Below are 24,509 nucleotides of genomic sequence, written 5' to 3'. Positions count from 1 at the left end.
AAGCATATGTAACTTTCAGGGACAGACATATAAAGTTTCTCCCTTGGGGGCACCATCAATAGAGCAGTGACGGAGCCAGAAATTTTTATATGGGGTATAAACATTATGAATAAATATTCTATGTAGTTATCATATCCGCTGCATAAAAAAAATGATATAATCTCTTTAGTTGGGGGTACAATAATATAGAACATGTTTACACATAAATTTTTTTATATACATAAAACAATTTTTTTTGGGGATGTTGTAGTACCCCCAACGCCCTATGTAGCTCCGTCACTGTAATAGACTCTATGAATGACTTGGGTCAAATGGTCAAAATAATTGGGTTGGATGAAAGTGGTGGTAAATTTAAAATAAAAAACCATGTGGTTCAAAAGAAACCAAGTTTGGTTTAAAACAAAATCAAGTTCAATCAAAATTATAGGTTCAGTTCAAAAGAAAATCAGATTCATTTAAAATTATAACCGGTTCACATGCATAAAAAACTATGTTTTTATATTAACGATTATTTCATATCATTAGATTTTTTCATATTTGAATGAAACACCTGATGTTTGCAGTCACATAGTAGAATGAAACACCTGATACTTTCTACTTCTCTTATTAAGCCAAGTACAAGGATCCATCAGTAAATATAATTAAGATGACCTGATTGGTTTATAAAAAGTAATTTAAGTAACATCATCCTCAAAAAATTGTTCCAATTAATAGGTTTAATTCAAATTATTACTTTTATGATTGATAATTATCAGAAATCCTAATTTATATATATATATATATATATATATATATATATATATATATATATATATATATATATATATATATATATATATATATAGAGAGAGAGAGAGAGAGAGAGGCTTACTCATTGTTATAAAATAGTAAAAGTAAACCTAATTCTTAAAATATTATCATCTAATGATCAATTATCTACCATTGACCTTTTTTTTCTATGTTTAGTTGTTGGTCAAGCTCAACCGTTGAGGGCCTCAGATGTTATCTTTTAATTTTAGCCGATTGTTACTAATGAAAATAAATCCCAAAAATCGGTTGGGGGCATATGACCCCATTCTTAGAAGGGAATTTTATTTTAGAATATTTCTAGAAAAGACTAAAGAGTATACAATAGCCATCTAATGATCTAAGTGTTTAGGAACTTATTATTGTCTATGGTGAAGAACACAAGTTACTCATATTTAACAGCAAGATTGTGGAATGCAGTTGCTATGCATAAATTCAGCACTATATTTTTGAAAATTTATGAAAATATAGAAAGGGATGTTTTATTATTTATTTATTTATTTTTATTATTTTTTCAGAAACAGTTTTCAGATGTTATGAAAATATCAAAAAATTGAAATCACAAATCATTTTCCTTTCTTTTTTGCTCTGGGTAACTTTTATCCTCCCGATTATAATTTTTTCAGTCTTTTTTTATTAAAGCAGCAGAGATGAAGTTTGCAATCATATGAGGCTAATCCCTTCAGTGAAAATTGTAATAAAAAACAACCTGCAATTACCTACCTTGGTGCACAAGGTTCAATCTGTTGGGAAAATGGCCTCAATAATCCCTACAAACCTCCCAAAGACAATAATAGAAAAATAAACTGAACACAAATATATACGTGGAAACTCCAAAACCGGAGAAAAACCACGGGCCTCCAGAGAGAAAGATCCACTATATGATAAATTGTTACAATCACATAGACTAATCTCTCAAGCCTCCCCCCAAATTACACCCACACTCTCAAAGTTTTAACTAATACTTTCACCACTCTAAAATAAGAGAAAGAAAGAAATAACCAAACACTTATAGTGTATTGTTGGTTGGGGTACTTTGAAACCAAAGCCTTGGTCCTTATTTATAAGCTTGAAGACCTCTCAAGCTTTCATCCTTCTAGCAATGTGGGATGGGAACTTTTCTTCATATAACCAAAAAACCAACAAATCTCCACCTTGGATAAATGAAAGAAAACCGCAACCACATAAAGGAACATCGTTTTCATCTACGATCATAATTTTAAAGGCATAGAATTATCATACTCCACCATAAGAAAGTATCACCACTTAGAATAAACCATCCTAAGAATTTCACCTCGACACATGTTGAAAAAGAACTGCTGAAAAATTTATGGTGCAACTTCCACTTGGCATACCCGGAAGTTCATCAGCCATCAACATAACTTCACCACACATCTTGCATTTATGCCAATCCAATGCCCATGTGCAGTTCCCCCGCTAACAGAAACACATCCCTTTCCATGGTATCACGGGCATACCATAGGGATGACACAACTCAAAAGAATTCATCACCGTCAGTAGCGACGGAGATACTGTTAGCTGTATCGGAGCCTTTTGTCGAACTCGTTGCTCCACCTGGACAATTTCGCTTGACATGCCCAGACTCTCCACACCTCCAGCATACCGGGATCTTCTGGGAGTGTTTCTTCTTCTCGTTCCTGCATATCATAGCCGTTCCTTCTGACGAAGCATAGTTGCTACTTTCCAGTCGTTTCTCCTCAGCCAGGAGTTTACCAGTAACATCCGCATACTTCAGGGTCTCTTTTCCATACATTAAAATAGGCTTCATATGCTCATAGGAAGAAGGTAAAGACAATATGAGTCTTAAAGCTTTATCCTCATCTTCAGTCTCCACTCCAATAGCCTCCAGTTCTGACACGATGTTATTAAGAACACTTAGATGATCTGAGATTTTTGTATCTCCACTCATACGAAGAGTATGAAATGTTCCTTGAGATACAACCGATTCGAGATGCCTTTGCCTTGATACAACTGCTCAAGTTTCTCCCACAAATCTTTTGCCGTTGCGATCCCATGCACATTTGCAAGAACATTCTTTGCTAGACACAAACGAATAGAACTTTCCGCTCTCAAATCCAGATCTTCCCATTCTTCATCATCGACTTTACTGGCTCCGACTGAATCCTTGCTAGAAACGGGGACAGGTCTCCCCTTCAACGCCTTGTGTAACCCAGACTGAATCAACACATCCTTGACTTGAACTTGCCACAAACCAAAGTTGATTCTTCCGTCAAATTTTTCTACATCAAACTTAATGGGACTGAATGTTGCCATCGTATCTGTATCTCAAAAACAGTATTGTATACTAGAAAAAATATGCACGAGACCTATACGCAATACACCCAATAAAGGATTCCCAGATAAGAGTGGAGGGTCACAACGGACACGCTTAAATACCAATCTTTCTTAGATAGAACCTTCTTCGGATATATACGTATTTAAAGTCCGCATATAACTCTATCGTACACAAAATGGTTAGTCGAATCCTCGTTTCTGATGTGGAAGATCAGACAAAGCTGCAACCACAGAGCATACTCCGAACCTTCAAAGTACCGAGACAACTCCAATACGATTAATAGAAATTTGTTTCTGATGTGGAAGATTAGCCAAAGCTGCAACCACAGAGCATACTCCAATTTCTAAAACCGAGACCTCCTCCAACAACCCGAAGCTCTGATACCACTTGTTGGGAAAATGGCCTCAATAATCCCTACAAACCTCCCAAAGACAATAGTAGAAAAATAAACTGAACACAAGTATATACGTGGAAACTCCAAAACCGGAGAAAAACCACGGGCCTCCAGAGAGAAAGATCCACTATATGATAAATTGTTACAATCACATAGACTAATCTCTCAAGCCTCCCCCCAAATTACACCCACACTCTCAAAGTTTTAACTAATACTTTCACCACTCTAAAATAAGAGAAAGAAAGAAATAACCAAACACTTATAGTGTATTGTTGGTTGGGGTACTTTGAAACCAAAGCATTGGTCCTTATTTATAAGCTTGAAGACCTCTCAAGCTTTTATCCTTCTAGCAATGTGGGATGGGAACTTTTCTTCATATAGCCAAAAAACCAACACAATCGTGTCACAATTACCTTGGTGCACAAAGTTCAGGGGAAAAACAAGGAAAAGGAAGAACATGGAAAGAAAACACAAATTACTTGATATGAAAGGTTTTTAATGAGGAATCTAAACGAAATTGAATGTAAAACATCAACATAACACACTGGTTATTCTAAACGGAAAAGAGTCATGGTCCAACACACAATTACTGACAATGTTGAAAGTTTCCTAAAATATCCTTATTCTGAAATCACTACACAATGTCTTGAATGAATGGAAAACAAAAACAAATTAGAGAAACCTAAAGAATAGGGCACTAGGACCGGTTAGCAATGAAAGTTATAAAGGGACTAGAGCTAGAACTTTGGTTACCAAGCACTACAATGCAACTATCTTCTATAGACTTGTCAACAATGTGAACTATAAATGGACTAGAAGTCAGGAACTGGAACTTAACTTACCAAACACTACAATGCACTTCTCTTCTAGATCTGAGATTTTTCACTTGTATCCAGAAGGAAAGTCAAGCTGCCTGTGGGCCACAATGATGAAAATGTTGGACCAAATGAGTGTTATAGACAATGCAACAAAACCGACAAAATTCACTTAAACGAGGAACATACTGGTAATTATCGTTAATGAAATATGCAAAATAAAACAAATAGTAATTAATCCCGCCAATTGACCAAGGCTCGTGTTTGACACGATTTCCTTAAACAGATTCGTCGTTTGTTCCCATGGTACAACAGCGGAAGCAGTGTGTACTGCCAGATCTAACCATTTTCTAGAAAAGATCGTCAGAATTTGTATGAAGAGAAAAGGAGAAGAGAGAATTCGTATGTGTGTGTTTTTGGAATGAGAAGCCAGAGACTCTTTATATAGCAATCTTTGAAACTTCACTCATTAATTAGAAATTAAATGCATGCATTAACTCATATTAAACGAATCAGTTACAAAAACTATATAATATGGACCAAAACTGTCAAGTCTAGCAAAGATGTGGCTTGTGTGGGCCCGAAATTTCGGAGTTGCATTCGTATATGCAGGTCACGCCCACACACGAGTTCATTGTTTTTTGTCTACAAAATCCATGATTCGCATCCCCTGCGCGCATAGGTGTTTGGTGGCTTTTTTCCCATCTAAAGTTCATATGGTGGTTCATCGTTTTCCTTGCGGGGCATCTCATTCAAAAGATAGTTAGCCAAAGAAATAACTTCCCCCCCCCACATGTTCGGGCTTAAACTAGAACTAATTAGCATTGAATTCACCAACTCTTTCAAAGTATGGTTGTTTCTCTCAGCAATACCATTTTGTTGAGGCGAATAACGAATTACATTTTGAGAACAAAATTCAGCTAATGGAGAAACATATACTCTAACCCTATCTCTTCTATCCACATTGATTTTCTTGTCGAGTTGATTCTTAACTTCACTTTTATAGAAGACAAACTTGTCCACTGCTTCATCTTTAGTCTTAAGTAAATATATGTAGCAATATTTAGCGCTATCATCGATGAATGTGATAAAGTATTTATTCTCACCTCTAGTAGGAATCGATTTTAAATCACACACATTGGTATGATTTAAATTGAGAGGTTCGGTGTTTCTATCAATCGTTTGGAAAGATGATCTAGTAAGTTTGGCTTCAACACATGTGGGACGTTTGTGATTTGAGTCAATATCAAATTTTGGTATGTAGTTTAGTTTAACCAAACAACTAATAAAATTGTAATTTACATGTCCTAAATGGACATGCCAAACATTTGAAAACTCAAGCATATAAGTAGAACTAGTACTTGCTACATTCTTTTTGTTTGTCGCCATTACATTTAATTTGAACATGCGATTCATAACATATCCATTACCCACAAACATACCACTTTTGGATAAAATAAACTTGTCCGACTCAAACACAAGTTTAAAACCAAGCTTATTCAAATAGCATCCCGACATGAGAGTCTTACGATGTTCTAGAACATTCAAAACATCCCTAAACTTCAACTTTTTCCCAAATGTCATTTTTAGAACATCATCAACACATTTGATATCTGTGGTGGCTGCATGTCCTATCTAGAGCTTTTCATCATTATCAACATCCTTGTAGGTGTTGAAATTGCTCTTGTGGTGACACACATGACGAGTAGCTCTGGTATCAATACACCATTCTCTTGAATTTGTATCCAAGATGTTCACCTCCGAGACCATGGCTGGAAGATTTGCAATCATGGCCACCAACTCTACATCATCGTTCATCATGTTTGCTTGACATGGATTATCCCTCTTATGTTGCGATCACTCCGAATCTTTGTGACCCGGTCGTCCATAATTGTAGCACTTGAATTTCTTCTTGAAGTTTCTACCTTTAGAGCCTAGGTTTTTACCCTTTCCTTTTTCCTTTGTGTGCTCCCTTTCCTTTGTTATTGGAAGATTGACCATCATCTACAACATGAACCTTTAAAGATTCACTACCACTACCTTTCTTCAAGGCCATTCGATTGTCTTCTTCAATACGAAGATGCACTAAAAGCTCCTCCATACTCATCTCCTTTAACTTGTGATTAAGGTAATTATTGAAATCTACCCAAGTGGGAGGAAGCTTTTAAGTGATTCATTCAACTTGGAAAGGCTCATTTAGAATCATCCCTTTTTCTAGATTATCATGTATAATGACTAGAAGATCTTGGACTTGACTCATAATAGGTTTTCATTCGGTAATTTTGAACTCCAAGAATTTAGCAACAACATGCTTCTTGGTTCCAGCTCCTTTAGTCTTATACTTCCTTTCAAATGATTCCTAAAATTCCTTAGCTGTTGAAACTTTACAATAGACATTGTAAAGTGCAACACCTAGCCCGTTCAACATATAGTTGCAACATATAAGTTTGGAGTGCCTCCAAGCTTCCATCACGCTCACAAATTAAGTATCGGATTGTCTCTTATCAACTTGGGAGCAGTTTCTATAAGGAACCAAGCCACGTTTAGAGTGGTTAAGTAGAAGAACATCTTGTCCTACCATCTCTTAAAGTTAAGACCAGAAAACCTTTTCTGGTCTCTCAGCATGATTTTCCATGTTGTTTGGCACTGGAGTGGTAACATCCTGGTTCATAATAGGGGGAGAATTTGGTGTTTCACTTGGTCCAGTCATTCTAAATAGAATTAGATTCAAACGAATTAATTAGAACCACCAATGAATCTGTTTACACAAAACAATATCAGTTTATACAAAACAGATATAAAACTATTAGCAGAAATAAAAACAAAAATAGAAGAAAACTACTTTAATCGAAAAAAACTCAATTAAGACAGTTTAGCAAAAATATGTTTAATATTGTTAGTTCTCATTAACAATTACCTTCGAAGCAACCCCACTTCTCTCTCATATAGGTGATTCAAATAATCATTAAAAGCAATGTGCTTAGCCTAACTTATCATTGATTATAGGAATACACTGGGAAGTTCATTAACTCCCCTCCCCCCCCCCCCCACACACACACACATTGACCTCCCTCACTCATACAAATAGGTTATCCTTTTGAACCCAGATCTTAGGATCTCTAATCTTCTAGGTAAGGTTTCCTTTGTATGAAATTATTCATTCAAGTGCTTTAGTGCCATTCACTACTAGAAAACCGCCCTTTAATGACACGCAATGATTTACGATACGTATTTTTTGTGTGTCCTAAAAATAACGTCTGTTTTTAAAAAAATGAAGGATAGAGGACACACATTTTTGCGTGCCCTAAAATTAGCGTCCAATAAAAAAAATTAAAAACACGGAGGGCACCTATGTTAAAATTAGACATGAGCAAAGGGAAAGAACCGGCCAGAACCGACCCGAGCTGAACCCGACCCGGGAACCGGCTTCGGCCAAAATCAAGAACCGAACCGGCCTGGCGGTTCTACTGGTTTCGGTTTTTGTCGGGTTTTCGATTTTGGAACCGGTCTGATTTGACACGCTTCCTTGCGGGGTTGTAACTCATTCAATTTTTAACTAAATCAATTGTTTTTATAGTTTAAAGTTAACTACAAATCCTAATCTACATGTAGGAAAAAGATTTAGGTCAAAAAAAGTTAAATTTGAACAACAAAGTCAGACTATATTTAATTGCTGAAACATAAAAAAAAAATTCTGATTTGACACCCTTCCTTGCGGGGTTTGTAACTCATTCAATTTTTAACAAAATCAAGCATTTTATAGTCTAAACTTAACTACAAATACTAATCTACATGTAGGAAAAAGATTCAGGTCAAAACAAGTTAAATTGAGTGAGTTATGCACATTTGAACAACAAATTCAGATTACATTTAATTGCTGAAACATAAAAAAAATTATGATTTGACACCCTTCCTTGCGGGGTTTGTAACTCATTGAATTTTTAACCAAACGAAGCGTTTTTCTGGTCTAAACTTAACTAAAAATCCTAATCTACATGTAGGAAAAAGATTCAGGTCAAAACAAGTTAAATTGAGTGAGTTATTCACATTTGAACAACAAAGTCAGATTACATTTAATTGCAGAAACATAAAAAAAAAATCTAATTTGACACCCTTTCTTGCAAGGCTTGTAACTCATTCAATTTTTAACCAAATCAAGCGTTTTTATAGTCTAAACTTAACTAAAAATCATAATCTACATGTAGGAAAAAGATTCAGGTAAAAAAAAGTTAAATTGAGTGAGTTATGCAACTTTCAAATTTTGAGTGAGTTATCCGGTCCGGTTCCCGGTTTTGGGCCGGTTCCAACGACCGGTTCTTACCGAGTCCCGGTTCCAAAAATTGACGAAATTATAGTATCGGTCCCGGCCCGACCGGTTCCATCGGGTTCCGGTTCCGGTTCTGGGACCGGTTCCGGCTGGTTCCCCGGTCCATATGCTCATCCCTAGTTAAAATGAGTGTCGTGTAGAGATTCTTTAATGAAAGGAGTGTTTTCTTTAATGAAAGGAGTGTTTTCTTATTTCGCATCTTGGGGGGAAATGAAAATCCCAAAAGTTTGAAAGGCCGCCATTTTATGCTCTACCGTATTTCCATCGTTCTTCTCTCTTACTGATCAATACCACAAAAACCCTAATATCATCACCACTCCTCTTTTCTCGCACAACAAGAATCTACGACGCCGATCATGAAGTTCTCAAAGCGTTCAAAGGATCGAGAATCGAGATTATTATCGGTCTAGGAAACAAATTCCTGAGAGATATAAGCATAAGCCAGGATCGAGCCATGGATCGGATGAAAAACAACGTCGAACCCTTCGTCCCCGGGACCCGTATCCGTGGAATTGCAGTCGGAAACGAGGTTCTAGGTGGCAGCGATCAAGAACTCTGGGAGGTCCTGCTACTGGCAGTGAAAAACATCCACACCGCTCTCGACCTCCTCCACCTATACGACGATGTTGAGGTTTCAAGCCCACATTCCGCCGGTGTGTTCTATAGTTTTACAGTGACAGACGTGATGCAAGAGATATTCCCAGGCTGGGATTGCTCAGTTCACATATATTAGTTGATTCTCCAGCTCTAAAACGGCGGAGATTCTCCATGCTGATCAACTTGCTATGGTTTGTGTTGCGTTTTTGTTCTAGTTTTTTCGTAACGTTGTTTGAATCTGATAGAGGTTTATCTTGTTTGAATCTTTGTGTCTTCAAAGTATTCCTATCAGTTTCATAAGAATCACGGAAAATCAATCAATTAGGGTTCAAGAATTATTATCTAATTGAAAATTGTTGGTCATCATAATCAATAACAAATACATTATTTTAAGTATTGGATTAAAAATCAATTAAATCGGAACATAAGAACAACATTGCTTAACTTATTTTTTCTTATGTAATTGGTAAACAGATTTGAAATCATATATTAGGTTCCTACATACAAAGTTATTTATTTGACTTACTATTGACCCTAGACATAATCAATCTCTTCTACAAGTAGACAATCAATATCTTGTTTGGAACTGCTAGAATTTGAATATACAACCAATTGAAGCATTAAGAAAAGTAAAGAATTAACAAAAGACAATACTTCAAGTTTTTTTAGCTATTATATGTTGGATATACAATGCCTGATGTTTTGCAATGATGATACTAAGTGTTGATGATATCTTTAATTCAGGAAAAGCTTGTTACTGCAAAACAAACTTATGGTCGGGAAATCCGTGTGTTCGAGAAAACAACAGCAACAATATCTCAAACATCAGATGATGTCTCTGGTAGTGTTAGGAAGTTCACTTCCCTTGTAACTAAGAAGTAATAAGTCATCATTTGATTTCACAGTTATCTTTATGATTTCACATGAACATGTTCTTTATCATTTGGACAGAGGAAACAGATGACCTGGAATTCACCACTGTAGATTATTATCGCATCTTGGCTACTAAAAAAGAAGGTGGGTGTAATTATATGCATATATATGTTCTATTAGTTATTGTTGCTATAATATTTACTCTTTTCATCACAAATTATGTGCAATTGTGAGCAGATAAATATTTGAAAACAAAGAAAATTAGAGACGCAGAAGCAGCAGCTAGTAGATCAAGAATTACAAAGGTAGATGTTAACTTAAATTGGGAAGCAACTTCTTTTATCTTTTGTAAAATTTTAATTTTCAGATTATAATTTTAAGTATGATGTAACTAACCAACTAACTATATTATTTTCATTAATTCATTTATTTATATAATATACAGCCAGTGATTCGTATAAGGTTCCCAGATAACCACACATTAGAAGCCACATTCCATCCAACCGAGACAATGCAAAGCTTAATTGATCTTCTTGTGAAAGTTGTAGCTCGACCAGACCTCCCTTTCTATATAAGTGAGCATAAAATATAATTTAATAAGCATATAAAATGTTATACAGTGAAATGAACAAATATATTAAAGTGCATTCTTGTCATTTTTTTCTTACAGATACTATACCTCCCAAGAAGCAAATAAAGAACATGTCTTAGGATTTCTATTCTGCTGGTTTTGCTCCTGATGTAGTCGTCTATTTTTCATATGACCTACCATAAGGTTGATACTTGTTGCATTCTCCTACATATGTGAACAAAATATTGTATAAACCTTGATGAAATTTATTTAATGGTGTGTTTGTATGTCAAGGTGATGATAATACTGCTGCATAAGGCCCATTTCTTAAAGAGGATCTCATGGCTTAAAAAATCTGGACGACCTTATACCCAACCCAAAACCCGAGCCTGATCAACCTGCTCCCGAGCTTGTTGTGACAACTGCTGCTCCAGTACAAAAGCGAGCTGGTGAGAAGAAGATGGTGAAGCCAAAGTGGTTGAAAATGTGACATTTCAAATTGAAAAAAAATTATTCTTTATAAATTATAATCTAAATGGAACTTGATGGAATCAGTGATACAGTTGTTGATGATGATGAGATGCTTTTAACAAAGGAAAATGTTTGTGGATTTATGCAAAGACGTGTAGATGTGGTCAAACCTGAACCTCTCTCTCAATCCCAACCCCCTCACAATTTTGGGAAACTTTAAGGACCCAATAGAATGATGATGACGATGGGGTGGGTCTATTAGCATATAGCTTTTATCATCTTAGTTTAAATATAAAGTCTTATCTGTTTTAGTTGTTGTACTTATCTGTAATCCTATGTACTCCATATATATACGTGAATAATAAATCAGCTATATTCAGGGGGAATTTATTATTTACATGGTATCGGTAACCTAATCGGCGCCACTTACCTCCCTCCATCAGAATCATCTTGTTTCGCTATGGATTCTTCTTCCGAAATCATCCCTCTATCTACAATTCTTCATCTTCTCACCATCAAACTCTCCTCCACCAATTATCTTCTCTGGAAGAATCAAATTCAGCCACTGTTGTCCCATCAGAATCTCCTGGGACATATCGATGGGTCCTCCCTCGCTCCTTCTACTACGATTACAGTTGAAGGTAAATCTTCTCCTAATCCAGCTTATTTAGCATGGCATCAGGCTGATCAACAGGCTCTTCTCATCTTACAATCCTCCTTGTCGGAGGAGGCTATGGCTGAATCTCTTGGCTTAGCTACTGCCCGTGAAATCTGGAAGGCTTTGGAGCAAGCCTACAACCATGACTCACGTGAGACGTTACAGACTCTACGTGATTCATTGAGACAACTAAAAAAGGGATCTTCTTCTGTTAATGAATTTGGCAAAAAATTCAAGTCTATGTGTGATCAATTGGCGGCCATTGGACATCCAATGGACGACTCCGACAAGGCTCATTACTTCTTATGTGATCTTGGCTCCACATTTGAGTCGTTCTCCACCTCTCACCGAACAGCCCCTGTCTATCCCTCCTTTCGTAATTTGCTCTCTCAAGCAGAGAGCCATGAGATGTTTATGTATTCTCTTCACGGTTCTCCAGCCACAACAGTTGCTGCCTTCACTGCCCAAACTCACACAAATTCATCTACTCTAACTGCCCGTGGCAACCCTTCTAACCGTGGTAAGGGACGTGGTTCTTACTCAGGTGGTAGGGACACGGTAAACGTTCCCCTCATTGCCAATTATGCAGAAAAAATGGTCACTACGCGTCTGCATGTCCTGACTTGGCCTCGTATGCTCAACAAGGTGCATCTATTGATGCAAATTTAGCCCATTCATTTCACAATCAATGCAATGTCAAGTCATCTACTCCTGATTGGTATGTCGATTCTGGTGCCTCCAGCCACATGACCAACTCTTCATCACATCTTGACTCTTCCTCCTCCTACACGGAAAAAATCAAGTTGTAGTTGGCAATGGTAATGTTCTCAACATCTCTCATATTGGTAACTCAATTATTTCCAAGAATCTTACTTTAATGGATGTGCTTGTGGTTCCTCATCTCACAAAGAATCTCCCATCTATTAGCAAGCTAACTCATGACTCACCTGTTGATTTTCTCTTGTCTGATAAATTTTTTGCCATTCAGAATCGCATAACCAAGGAAATCATCGCCAAGGGTAGATGTCAAGAAGGCCTTTACGTGCTTGAGCAAGGAAATAAGGTGTTTTTAGCCACTTTAAGAAATAAAAGAACTAGTGCTTCTTTCGAATTATGGCATAATAGATTAGGTCATGTAGCTTTTGACATTGTTTCATTATTACAAAAATTGGGTTCTTTAAATATTACTTCTCTTTTACCTAAACCTGATTTATGCCCCACTTTTCAATTGTCTAAAAGCAAGAAATTACCTTTTTCTGACAATATAAAAAGAGCTTTACATGTCCTTGACCTCATTCATTGTGATTTGTGGGGCCCCGCACCGGTTCCATCCACCGATGGGTATCTATACTATGTCATATTTGTTGATGATCATTCCAGGTTTACGTGGTTTTATCCACTCACACGCAAATCCGATTTTGCACAAACCCTTGAAAATTTCCTCACCTTTGTGCAAACTCAGTTTTCGTGTAAAGTAAAAACATTTCAAAGTGATGGAGGCACTTAATTTTTTAAACCATCGGGTTCAACATACTTTTCTTGTCAATGGCACACATCATCAAGTCTCTTGCCCTTACACTCCCCAACAAAACGGAAGGGATGAACGCAAACACCGACATATCACTGAAACGGGTCTTGCTTTATTATTTAATGCACACGCTTCCGCATCTTATTGGGTTGATGCGTTTACATCATCCGTTTACATTATCAACCGGTTACCCACAAAACTCCACAAGGCCAAAAGTCCATTTGAAGTACTTTTTGCTACTTCACCCAACTATGACATCTTTCGTGTCTTCGGATTTCGTGTTTTCCCTTATTTGAGGGATTATGCCGTATATAAGGTTGCTCCTCGAAGTATTCCTTGTATATTTATTGGATATAGCATAAGGTACAAAGGTTATCGTTGTTTGGATCCAACTACTAATCGTATTTACACAACCAGACATGCTCAATTTGATGAACACATCTTCCCATTTGCTGACAGATCTACTTCATCAGATTTAAATTTACTTGCCTTCACTTCATTTGATGAACCACTCAGTTCATCCCCAACTCAGCCGCAAGCAGACAACTCCATTCCTTATGAGGATTCTCCTATGGCTCTGCATCACCGCTGCTCCCTTTGTCAGCCAGTAGCTCCCTCACCAGCAGCCGAAACTGCTGCTACTGATGCCCCATCTATGCTGCCAGAATCACCGGTGTTCGACTCCTATACACCACTTACCACACCACAACCCACTCCCTCCAGGTCATCAACTCCCTCGCAGCCTATAGTTCCTCCAACACATCCCATGATCACGAGGGGTAAAGCTGGAATTGTTAAACCCAAGCATTTTGCGGATTTGGCCTCCCTAGGCACTACCGGTCTCGTTCATTCCTTGTTTACATATACTGTTCCAAAGGGTTTTAAATCAGCATCTAAACACCCACATTGGTTAATGGCCATGGATGAAGAAATGTCAGCACTTTGCGATAATGGCACAGGTGACTTAGTTCCGCGTCCCGCTCATTCTAATGTTGTTGGGTCCAAATGGATTTTCCGTACCAAGTTTCACTCGGATGGTACAATTGAAAGATACAAGGCACATCTTGTGGCTCAAGGATTCACTCAGGTACCCCGGACTCGATTTTTCGCATACATTCAGCCCCGTAGTTTAAGCTTCAATAGTCCGAATTGTACTCTCTCTAGCGGTCATGCATCAATGGCCATTACATCAAATCGATGTTAAAAATGCATTTTTAAATGGCATGCTCTCTAAAACTGTGTTCATGGAACAACCTCCGGGGTTCGTTGATGAAAAGTATCCTTTGTATGTTTGTCGTCTCAAAAAAGCGCTTTATGGACTTAAGCAAGCACCAAGAGCTTGGTTTCAAAGGTTTAGTACCTTTCTTCTCGCGCTTGGGTTTTCATGCAGTCGTGCGGATACATCCTTGTTTGTGTTCAAACAAGGATCCACTTTGCTATACCTTCTTGTGTATGTCGATGACATTATTCTCACCGGGAATAACTCTAGCATTATCCGCAACTTCATCAATCGGATCAACATAGAGTTTGCCACTAAGGATCTTGGATGTCTCAATTACTTTCCTGGTCTTGAAGTAACATACACTGACACTGGTCTCTTTCTTACACAAGCTAAGTATGCACATGACATACTTACTCGTGCTGGATTGCTTGATTCCAAATATACCACCACACCCTTATCGCCTACTGATCACCTCCTTAAAACAGGTGACTTATTCTCGGATCCGACATTGTTTCGATCCTTGGTAGGAGCTCTTCAGTATCTCACGATCACAAGACCAGATCTCTCCTTTGCTGTTAATCAAGCCAGTCAGTTTTTGCAAGCATCCACAACTGATCACTTTCAAGCGGTGAAGCGTATTCTTCGTTATGTCAAAGGCACACTCTCTTATGGCTTGCATTTTCGTCGACCCCAATCCTCTTCTACCCTTGGTTACTCAGATGTTGATTGGGCTCGTTGTATAGAGACGAGACGATCCACATATGGTTACTCCATTTTTCTAGGTGGTAACCTTGTATCCTGGAGTGCCAAGAAGCAACCTACTGTATCCAGGTCAAGTTGTGAATCTGAATATCGAGCCATGGCGAACACCGCTTCGGAAATTGTTTGGATAACTTACTTGTTACGCGACCTTCATGCTTTACCATCTACAGTTCCGACTCTTCTGTGTGACAACAAGAGTGCTCTGTTCCTTAGTCAAAATCTAATTGCACACAAACGGGCAAAACACATCGACATTGATTATCACTTTGTTCGCGAACTCGTAGCTTCTGGCAAACTCAAAATAGAACACGTTCCTACACACTTGCAGCTAGCTGATATATTCACTAAAAGTCTTCCCAGACCCCTCTTTGAGCAGTTTCGATCCAAGCTAAGAGTTGGACCACCACCCATTAGCTTGACGGGGGGTATTACCAGATAGCTTTTATCATCTTAGTTTAAATATAAAGTCTTATCTGTTTTAGTTGTTGTACTTATCTGTAATCCTATGTACTCCATATATATACGTGAATAATAAATCAGCTATATTCAGGGGGAATTTATTATTTACAGGGTCCTATTGAGCCTATTGATTTTGGGAGAGGGCCAAGAACATTGAGTTATGAAGATTATTATTCAGAAATTAGATAAGCTATTTAGTTTTAAATTGATATAATCCAAAGAGATACATATCATGCCTAAGTTGGGATTTCATTTTGTAACGTCCCAAAAATACAGGCGAAAATTTTCATTTTTAAAACAATGCTTTGGAAAAACATTTTTGAATAAACATCGCCTGATCATATCATTTCATAAGCATATTTCGTGTCTGAAATCCAACATATAAAAACGACCATAATGTCAGAGTACAAAATCCCAGAATAACTCATAGTGCGGAAAACCAATGTGTGTGTATGATGTGCTGCTACCGCGCCAGCTCCTTCCCCTTTGCTGAAGCGGTACCTGAAACAAAACTGTAAACTGTAAGCACGAAGCTTAGTGAGTTCCCCATCGTCCACATACCATACAATCATATAGCATACATACTGCCAGGCATTTCTGGGGTGCCCGACCTACCCGGTACGACCATTCTGGGGTGCCGACCTACCCGTACGGCCATTCTGGGGTACCGATCTACCGATGCGGCCATTCTGGGGTGCCGTCCAACCCGTGTCAAGCCATTCTGGGGCACTGACCTACCCATGTCGAGCCATTCTGGGGTGCTGACTACCCTTCGGTCCTAACAACCGAACCTCAGGGACTATTTCACCCCTACCACTATTATCACATATATCATAGCATAATCTATTGTCAGGCATATATGGGGTGTCCGACCTACCCTTCGGTCCTAACAACCGAATCTCGGGGACTATTCCCCCTCCTACTACCTCTATCTCATATAACATACCATGCTAGCAGCTAAACATATCATAACATATTGTTAGGCATATCTGGGGTGCCTAACCTACCCTTCGGTCCTAACACCCGAACTCTATCACTATCACATATCATATCACGCTAGCATATCACATATCAGGTAGTAGCAGCACAAATGATTATCACAAAGACAAACATCTATCATACGATCCCTACTGGTGTGCCGACATTGTGGCCGTTGACCCACCGCTACTGGAAGGTAACTCACCTCGTAGTAGCTGCTGATCTGTGCGGAAACTCTCTATCTGCTGATGCTGCTCCGGAAATCCTCTGACTATAGATCCCACAAAACACACTATCAGAGTCTGATATCTACTCTTTGGGTAAAATGACCATTTTACCCCTGATCTAGTCAAGTCAAAGTCAAAGTCAACTTCCAGTTGACCTGACTCGCCGAGTTGGGCCTCCAACTCGTGGAGTCCCTATCCATTCGATTGTCCTCACTCCCGTCCCTACTCGTCGAGTTAGGCATTGACTCGACGAGTTCTCCTTCTATTCAAATATCCAATGGTCCTTCATCGACTCGCCGAGTTGTATGAACAACTCGTCGAGTTCATCTTCATCCGATGAACACTCTGGTCTGTGACTCACCGAGTTGTATGAAAAACTCGTCGAGTCTGTTCTTGAGGCAAGAAGATTGCCTTGGACTCACCGAGTCAGGGCATTGACTCGTCGAGTCCCTCCATTACTGAGCCTGGCTTCCAATTCACTGAGTCCACTTATAACTCACTGATCCCACTCGGTATAACTCAAAAAGGGGGAAAAATAGGGACTCGCGACTCGACTCGCCGAGTCCGAAGAACGACTCGCCGAGTCGCATGCATGCAATCACTATATACTCGATTCTGCTTGAATCCAGTGCATTCCATCCATAGATCTGGGTTCTTAGGGCTCGATTAACACATAAATTTTCCAACTTTACGTGTAGATAAATACCAATGACGGTTTTAAGGCCCAAAACACACTAAAAGAGTAGATCTAGGGCTTTCATGCAATATGGCCCCATAAAGGCAGTAGATCTGGGCTCTTGAAGCTCAAACCTAGCTAGATTCATAGGCCATTCCACTCAATATGATTTCTATATTACAAACAAGCTAGGAAATAGGTAAAGATGGCTTAAATGGGGTTTCTAAAGAAAATCATCATGGCAACAGAAAGGATCTGAAATATACCTCAATGGACTCTGGATTGAGTTCTAGATCCTTGCTCTTCTCCTTCTCCTTGGTCCTTCCTTCCTTCTCTTCTTCAAAATTCAAGGAAAAGCACACAAACACTCAAATCACAAAGGGGGAGGGTTAGGGTTTGTTAAAGGATGCTCTGAGAGTGAAGGGGGCGAGCTTGGGGCTCTTAAGGGTGTTTAAATAGGGTGCAAACCCTTGAAATTAGGGTTTCATCCAGACTGGCGGACTCGCCGAGTCCAGAATATGGAATCGTCGAGTCGCCAACTTAAACGTGCTCAATATCCCGTCTCTACTCGGCGAGTCGGGCCTACAACTCGCCGAGTCTAAGGCTAAAAATGCAAAATACTTAGATCAATCTTACATACCAGGAACCAGGTGCTACACATTTGGAGATGGTACTTTGGGAAAGTCATATGAAATTTTAAATTTTAGATAAGCTTTTTAGTTTTAAATTGATAGAATCCAAATTAAAATTTAAGTTTGGATATATATATATATATATATATATATATATATATATATATATATATATATATATATGAGAATTTTATAGTTTTAGAATGATATATATGTAATTCAAAGTTTATAAGGATATTGAAGTAATATTTAAAGTTTTTAAGGATATGAACTTCTTTTTATAAAACTTTGGGTTAACTGTGAGAAATAGCTATATACTTTTACTTGACCTTCATGTATACTTTGTTAATGCTGGTAGTCGAGAGGTGAACCACGCCTAATTTCTATCACAACAACAACTACAAAACAAAAACAAATTTATAAGAAATAGCACTGTACTTTCATTGATTTATATCACATATGTTAGTATATATATGCATTCTGATGTACTTCTAAGGGTTGTTGATTGTGTGATTAATAAAATCTTTTTTGTTTCAGCTAATGTTCAAGTCATTACTTTCCATCTACACCTAGTGGACAATAGCCAATTTTAACATGGATGATTTTTTTTTTGACATGATATCTGACACAAGGTGTCCCTTAATATCAATGTAGTATTAGGTTATATAGTTAGGCAAATCCTCTTAATAACAATGTACAATCAGATCCCCTTAATACCAATGTATTACAATTTTTTAACACGATGTTATTGGATGAAATTGATTGTTTTGGTATATATTTGTTTCCATATTTTTGTATTATGCGTAAATGAGTATTGTAAAGAGGCGTCGTAAATGCGTATCGTAAATAGTTGTTGAAGTTTATGACATGTAAATGCGTGTCATCTTCATTTATGACAAGGACTTTAATGATACTCAATATGTATCCTAAACGCGCGTCGTAAGGCTACGACATACAAATATGTGTCGTCTTCCTTTATGACAGGGCCTTCCTTGATACATAGTGGGTTTCGTAAATGGGTGTCATAAATGTGTGTCGTAACTGCGGGTTGTAAATGCATGTCGTAAATAGATGACTCATAAAAGCGTGTCGTCTTTCGTTTTGACAGGGCCTTCCTTGACACGCATTTGTGTGTAGTATGAGCATTTTACGACACACATTTCGTGTCGTAAAAGGGTTTTTTGTAGTAGCGATACCTCTCGACGACTCATAAACTGCATCTCTAATCAACCCTTTAGTAAGCGGATCCACAATGTTATCTTTTGACTTTACATAGTCAATTGTGATAACTCTCGTAGAGAGAAGTATTCGTATCGTTTTATGTCTACATCTTATATTCCATGACTTAACATTATACGTTGTACTTTGAGCTCCACCAATTGCCGATTGGTTATCACAATGTATACAAATGGCCATTACCGACTTAGACCATTCGGGAATGTCCTCCATAAACTGATGTAGCCACTCCGCTTCTTCACCACATATATCCAATGCGATAAATTCAAAATCCATCATAGATATAGTTATAACCCTTTGTTTGGATGATTTCCATGATATATCTGCACCTACATGTAAAAACACATGCCCACTTGTAGATCCGGAATCATTTATATCAGATATCCAATTTCCATCGTTGTATCATTCAATTATAACTGGATGCCTGCCATAATGCAATCCATACTCACGTGTATATCTCAAGTACCTTAGTACTCTAGTAATACTCTTCCAGAGTTTAGAAGTGGGTTTATTAGTATATGTATTTAACCAGCTTATAGCAAATTCTAGGTCAGGTCTAGTACATCACATTAGATACATCAGGCTGCCAATAATTCTTGAATATTCAAGTTGTGCAACACTCTCCCACCTATTTTTAGATAAATGTTGACTAGTGTCAATAGGAGTTCTAGCTATGCTAGTATCTACCTTAGCAAACTTTTCAATAATCTTGTCAACATAATGTATGTGACTTAGTATCAAGCCATCTTGGGTTCTCTTGATTTTGACTCCAAGAATCACATCAGCTAACCCCATGTCTTTCATGTCGAACTTTGATCTCAACATGTCCTTAGTTGACCTTATAATCTTGTCATCACTTCCAATGATAAGCATATTATCAATATATAGACATAGGATGACATAATCGTGATTAGTGTTTTTCACATAGACACACTTATAACACTTATTTATTCTAAACCCACTTTCTAACATGGCTTGATCAAACTTTTGATGCCATTGTTTTGGAGCTTGCTTTAAGCCATACAATGACTTAACAAGTTTATAACTTTGTTTTCTTGTCCCGAGGAAACAGAGCCTTCATGCTGCTCGATATATATTTCTTCTTCTAGATCTCAATTTAATAAAGCCTTTTTCACGTCAATTTGGTGACCTTGCCGGTTTGTAATAGCTGCAATGGCAAGCACTAATCTAATGGATGTTATTTGTGTTACCGTAAAATATGTTCAGGCTTAAACCACAACTAATTAGCATGGTTTTCACCATCTCTTTCACGGTACAGTTCTTTCTCGCAACTATACCATTTTGTTGATGCGAATAAGGAGTTGTGAACTCATGATGAATTAAATTTTGAGAACCAAATTCAGAAAATGGAGAAACATATTCTCCACCCTTATAACTTCTATCAACCTTGATTTTCTTGTTGACTTGATTCTCAACTTCATTTTTATACAAGACAAACTTGTCCATTACTTCGTCTTTACTCTTAAGTAAATATATGTAGCAATATTTAGTACTATCATCGATGAATATGATATTGTATTTGTTCTCACCATTAGTAGGAATCGATTTTAAATCAAACACATTGGAACGAATTAAATCGAGAGGTTTTGTGTTTCTTCCAATCATTTGGAAAGATGATCTAGTAAGTTTGGCTTCAACACATGTGGGAAATTTGTGTTTTGAGTCAATATCAGATTTTGGTATGCTCTTTAGTTTAACCAAACGACGAATAGAAGTGTAATTTACATGTCCTAAATGGCCATGCCAAACATTGTAAAACTCAAGAATATAAGTAGAACTAGTACTTGCTACATTCATTTTGTTTGTAACCATTACACTCAATTTGAACATGTGATTCATAACATATCCTTTACCCACAAACATACCACTTTTGGGAAAAATAAACTTATCCAACTCAAACACAAGTTTAAAACCAAACTTATTCAACAACCATCCTGACACGAGAGTCTTATAAATTTCTAGAACATACAAAACATCCATAAACTACAACATAACCAACACCTTTGATATCCGTGGTGGCTGTATTTCCTATCTAGAGCTTTTTTCCATTATCAACATCCTTGCATGTGTTGAAATTGCTCTTGTTATGACACACATGATGAGTAGCTCCGGTATCAATACATCATTCTCTTGAATTTGTATCCAAGATGTTCACCTCCGACACCAGGGCCATAAGATCTATAATCATGGCTACCAACTCTATATCATCGTTCATGATGTTTGCTTGACGTGGATTATCTGCTTACATTGTGGGCACTCCGAAGCTTTATGACCCGATTGTCGATAATAATAGCTCTTGAACTTCTTCTTAAAATTTCCACCATTAGGGCCTAGTTTTTTACCATTTTCATTTCCTTTTTGTGCTCCCTTTCCTTTGTTCTTGGAAGATTGACCATGTTCCACCACATGAACCTTTAAACATGCACCACCACTACCTTTCTTCAAGTCGATTTCATTGTATCTTTCAATACGAAGGCACAACCGAAGCTCCTCCACATTCATCTCCTTTCGCTTGTGCTTAAGGTAATACTTGAAGTCTATCCAAGCAGGAGGAGGCTTTTCAGTGATTTATACAACTTGGAAAGGCTCATTTAGAATCATCCCTTCTGAAAACTTATCGTGTATAATGACTTGAAGATGTTTGAATTGACTCATAACAGATTTTGCTTCAATCATTTTGAACTCTATGAATTTAGCAATAACATGCTTCATGGTTCCTACATCTTCAGTCTTATACTTTCGTTCCAATGATTCCTAAAGTTACTTAGCCATTGCAAGTTTACAATAGACATTGTAAAGTGCATAAGCTAGCCCATTCAACACACAGTTCTGGACAAAAATTCAGAGTGCTTCCAAGTCTTCACCGCGCTCACATATTGAGCATCAGGTTGTCCCTCATCAACTTGGGTAGCGTTTTTTGTATCGTACCGAGCCAGGTTTAGAGTGGTTAAGTAGAAGAAAATCTTCTACCACCACCTCTTGAAGTTAGGACCATAAAGCTTTCTGGTCTCCCAATGTGATTTGTCATGGTGTTTGGAGTAGGAGTGGTAGCATTTTGGTTCATAACATGGGAAGATTCGGTGTTTCACTTGGTCCAATCATTCGGAAAAGAATTAGATTCAAACGAATTAATTAGAACCACCAACGAATCTGTTTACACAAAACATGATCTGTTTACACTAACCATATACAAAACTATTAACAAAAATAAAAATGAAAATAGAAGAAAAAATCTTTAATCGAAACAAAATAGATTAAGATAGTTTAGCAAAAATATGTTTAAGATTTTTAGCTATAGTTATTAAAACATGCAAGATAAAACAAATAGTAATTAATCCTTCTCGTTGACTGAGGCTTGGATTTGAGATGATTCCCATAAACTGATTTGTCGTCTGTTCTCAGGGAACAAGAGCTGAAGCAGTGTGTATTGCTGGATCTGACCACTTGCCTGAAAAGTTCTTCGGAATTTGTATGCATAGAAGAGGAGAAAAGAGAATTTGTTTGTGTGTGTGTTTTGAAATGAGAAGCCAGAGTCTCTTTGTATAATAGTCCTTGTAACTGCAGTCATTAATTAGAAATTAAATGAATGCTACCCACATTAAATGCATTAGTTACAAAAACTATAACATGGACCATAATTCTCAAGTCTTGCAAAAACATGCCTTGAACGGGCCCAAAACTTCGAAGCTGCATTCGTGTCCGCAGGTCGTGCCGACACACGAGCTTCTTGTCTTTTCACTACAAAAGACCATGATTCGTATAACCCATGCATGCATACGTGTTAGTGTCAAACCATGCATATAAACTTGTAAACCCATTACATATTTGTGCTTATAAATCCACTAAGAGTTCGCTCTTTCACCTATGTAGGACATATTCTTATAACCACTTTATTTTCTTACTTTATTTTTTTCAAATACTATTCTCTGAGTATCGATATCTCATTCACACATTCTTCATTCTGGACACAATATATATCGTTTCGAAGCTTTCACGAAGGAGAGCATAACCCACTAAGGTTTAATAAAATATACAATATACATTTCTATTAAAATGTGTCCAAATTTTAATAAAAATACAAAATTTTAATGAAAAATTTCCAACACATACCTCTGCCCCAAAGGTTAACTACTTCCTCCAAAAACAATAAACAAGAAAAATTAAGGGTTGCTTTCTATTTTACCTCGTTGAGTCCTTGACGGATAAATTGACTAATTTTGTTGTGCTTAGTTGTTAAGACTGATTAATTATTTGACTCTATAGACACTATGTAGACCAAGCAAGGGAGTCCTACTTAGCCTTATTGACATTTTTTGTACAACTATTTGACTCTATAGTCATTAGTCAGAAATCCATTCAACTATCTCTCTCTCCCTCCCTCCCGATCTCTCTCTCTCTCTCTCTCTCTCTCTCTCTCTCTCCGATCATGTGACCGTATTATATATTTTGTTCTTTGTTTTTTTATTTACATAATTAATGTGAATACAAGTAAACGATGCGCAAGGACAAGGTTTGGAAACTTAAACCTTGAGTTAATCTTTAAGATCAATGTCTGCTCTTAATTAGTTGATCCAGTCAAATATGGTAATACCAGTTAAGACTTGAATGAAGTATTCAACAAAGAACACAATCTTAAATTCAGAACTAGGAGTATAATCAATGTAAAGACAATAAATGAACAAGAATAACGTTTTTAAAGGATCTTGACGTGAGAAAAAAATGAAAGAAAGACAATGAGAATTTTGCTATCTTTGGAGTAACAATGCGTGATATTCTTGTCATTCAAATCACTCATTAAATAGGGTAAGGAGGAACAAATGGAAGGATGCTTTGAATGGTTCTATTCCTCATGGAGATGAGAGTAGCTTCAACCTGTAATCTTGTGATATTTCGATGCCTGGAGCGAGCCCTGCTAACAAAATCTAACCAATCGTGATA

General features: G+C 37.4%; 1 pseudogene; it reads left to right on the top strand.

Annotated features, from left to right (window-relative positions):
• Window positions 1-9,114: 9,114 nt before the first annotated feature.
• On the top strand, window positions 9,115-11,191 carry LOC145124531 (plant UBX domain-containing protein 1-like; annotated as a pseudogene).
• Window positions 11,192-24,509: the final 13,318 nt, after the last annotated feature.

The sequence above is a fragment of the Lactuca virosa genome, chromosome 1 (assembly GCF_052849685.1).
Source record: "Lactuca virosa cultivar CGN04683 chromosome 1, Lactuca_virosa_CGN04683_v6, whole genome shotgun sequence".
Classification (NCBI taxonomy): domain Eukaryota; kingdom Viridiplantae; phylum Streptophyta; class Magnoliopsida; order Asterales; family Asteraceae; genus Lactuca; species Lactuca virosa.
Note: the sequence above shows the minus strand (reverse complement) of the source record. Positions and strands in the feature narration are given on the sequence as shown.